The 3,096-nt window shown below is 34.3% G+C and overlaps 1 long non-coding RNA gene across 1 annotated transcript; it reads left to right on the forward strand.

Annotated features, from left to right (window-relative positions):
- The first annotated feature begins 365 nt into the window (after positions 1 to 365).
- On the forward strand, positions 366 to 2,754 carry LOC145804246 (uncharacterized). The gene is made up of 3 exons (XR_014345875.1): positions 366 to 1,022; positions 1,255 to 1,281; positions 2,465 to 2,754. It is a non-coding gene; the product is annotated as an uncharacterized LOC145804246 (long non-coding RNA).
- Positions 2,755 to 3,096: the final 342 nt, after the last annotated feature.

Raw genomic sequence — 3,096 nt, forward strand, 5'->3', positions numbered from 1 at the left:
TGAGTGAACAATTGGGGTGATTAAATGAACAATCAAAGTAACAATTACTTATCTCTACTCCTATACTTTGAAATGGAAGTGCATAAAATGCTTCGAAAATGAAGTGCTAAAAATAAATACTTCGAAAAGGAAGTGCGTAAAATAAAATGTAGGAAATATAAATGACAAGAAAAATAGACACTACAGGAAATATGGGTTTAGGTGGCGTTTTTTTAACGGCGTTTTTTAAAACGTCACTGTTTTTAATATTTAACGGCGTTTTATAAACGTCTTATTTTTCTTTAATTAAAACGGTGTCGTTTTATGAATAGGAGGCGTTTATAAACGTCTTCAAATGCGTGTTATCTCACGCGCTTCCTTTTCAAATCTGAGAATCTCAACTCTCAAATTGAACCGATGCACTGGCAAATTCTCTCTCTCTCTCTGTTGTCTTCAAATGCGTGTTATCTCACAGAGATTCAGTTGCTTATCAATGGAATCCTCAGAAATGGAAGTTCTCTCTCGAAATCGAAGTGATTCATCAGAGCGATTTCGAAGTTCATCTCAGCGATTTAGATCAGTCTCAGCGATTCAGATCTCGAAATCGAAGCTCATATCTCGAAATTTTAAAATTTTGAGTTCATATCGCTTCGATTTCATATTGCGATTCAAATGTGAGTTCATATCACTTCGATTTCGATTTAGATTTAGATCTGAGTTCATATCACTTCGGTTTCGATTCAGATCGTGATTCAGATCTCAGCGATTCATATCGGTCTCAGTGATTCATATCTCAAAATCGAAATCGAAGGTCATCTCAGTGATTCAGATCGGTGAGCTCCATTCTCTCTCTCTCTCTGTCTCCCTCCATCTCCCTCTCTCCCTGTGCTATCTCGCAGAGATTCCGTAATTATCGCAGAGATTCAGCTTGTTGATTCAGAGGTTCAGATCGATCTCAGCGATTCAGATCGGTGATTCATCCGAGCGATTTCGAAGTTCTCTCTCGAAATGGAAATCGAAGTTCATCTCAGCGATTCAGATCGGTGAGCTCCACACACACACTCTCTCTCTCTCTCTCTTAAGGTGAAATCGATCCTTCGATATTCTATGAATGGTTTTGATGTTTGATTTGAAATGATCCTGTCATATCCCTCATTTATCAACCTACATGTATTGACCCTTTCTCATCTATAAAAATTATACTAATGCCCATTCTAAAAATTATGGGTAGGTAAAAAACCCCTGGTTCTGATTTCTATATTGAATGATTTGCAGGAAGAGATAGAGCTTGGACTTTCCAATGTAAGATTTCAATCATTTCCTATATCATTCTCTTCTCCTTCAACTTTATTAGTGTTTCTAAAGATGCAAGCACAAGAACCTTATTCTTGTTTTGTTGATTTATTAAATATCATGTCATTTCAACTTTTTTACTTTTGTTTTTGTAATACATCCTTTTTCAATTGTAGTAAAGTTATTATCAAGTATATCCATCCTTAATGTGCTGCTAGTTGTCTATATCTACTAAATCTGTCTGCTGCCTAACATTTGGCCAAGATTATTTTCTAGACATAGGCTTGGTTATGTTGTGCTAAAATATGTTCTTTCGATTGGGAAGATTTCCTAATATTCCGGTATGAAAACTATGTGCAAAATGTAACGTCCTTCAATAGGAGGACGTAATGTCCTGTGGTGATGTTCTATGAGCTTATAGTTTTTGAGGGTTTATTTGTCGAAACAAATGGCAGTTGATGCCATTCTTGACATGATAGAAAGATGGCTTCTTATCCTCTCATCAGTCGGACACATATATATGTTGGTACTGATACATTCTATTCAAATTGTTACACTCTTGAATGAATCCAACTATATTTTTGTCATGCCAATACAGTTTTCTTTGGATATTATGTGAAAACATCTAGTTCTAATTTCCACTATGTAAGATGATTTTTAGTAATCCATATGTTATGTATAATCTACTTGGAATGCTTTACCCTGTTTTCAATAAACTTTTCCACAATTATGATGATTTTTAATAATCAATTTTATTAATCAACTTCTTGGAAAAAATTTCCCTGTTTGCACTATCTAAACCTTTTTATTTATAAAAAGGAATTATTTATTTCTGTATAAAATTTCCACCTAAAGATAATAAGCAAGTAAAGCCTATCAAGAAGAAATTTCCAATTTACGAAGTTTGCCTTGCATCTTATGAAATACAACCAGCATACTATATAGAAAGTCTTGATTTTATACCAAATTTAATTGAGAAATCTTGGAAGATGTCTGTGTTGAATTGCTCTAGTGTCTAATTTGGATTAGAAATTTTGGTAACAATAACAATTTGTTCTACCTTTTGTCTTTTACTTTGTCCTTTCGGATATTATGGCATTTCTTGCACAATTTATTTTATAATTTGGTTTCTTAATTTGTTCGAGTTTTTCCTTGTGTAAATTAAGTTGCTAAAAGTACCTTCGAATGGCAGATAAACAAGCTAGTGGATATTGCTCGATCTGTAGCCAATGTAAACACTAATGATTATAGTGGCTTGGAGTATTTGCTTCTTGACCGTCTAGAAAACCTAAAATATGCCATCCAAGACAGGAAAGTGGATGCCCTTGTTGTCGAAACCTTTGGAAGATGTTTGGAGAAACTATTGCAGTGAGTTCAGTGGACTCAAATGTTTTTCATGGTTTGCACAAAAGATAAAAATTACTGCTAGTTGCTTCTGGATTTATCTTTTGTTTTAACTGCACTAATTTTTATGCATGCTTCCCCCACCCCCTGCCCCCTTCCCTCAAAAAAAATTGTTTATTACTTCAAATACAATTACTTTATTTCTAAATTTGATCTACATGTTTCAAATTTTATAGGGAAAAATATGTCAGTCTTTGTGGGCAAATAGAAGATGAAAAAGTAGAATCATCAAATATCATTGCTGATGAAGATAGTTCTGCGGAAGATGATATAGTTCGTAGTTTGCGAACTAGCCCTATCAATCCTTCTAAGGATAGGACATCCATAGAAGATTTTGAATTAATAAAACCAAACAGCAGAGGTGCATTTGGTCGAGTTTTCCTGGCAAGGAAAAGGGCAACTGGGGACTTATTTGCTATA

This window comes from Camellia sinensis, chromosome 12 (genome assembly GCF_055761805.1).
Source record: "Camellia sinensis isolate YWXY chromosome 12, ASM5576180v1, whole genome shotgun sequence".
In the NCBI taxonomy this organism is placed as follows: domain Eukaryota; kingdom Viridiplantae; phylum Streptophyta; class Magnoliopsida; order Ericales; family Theaceae; genus Camellia; species Camellia sinensis.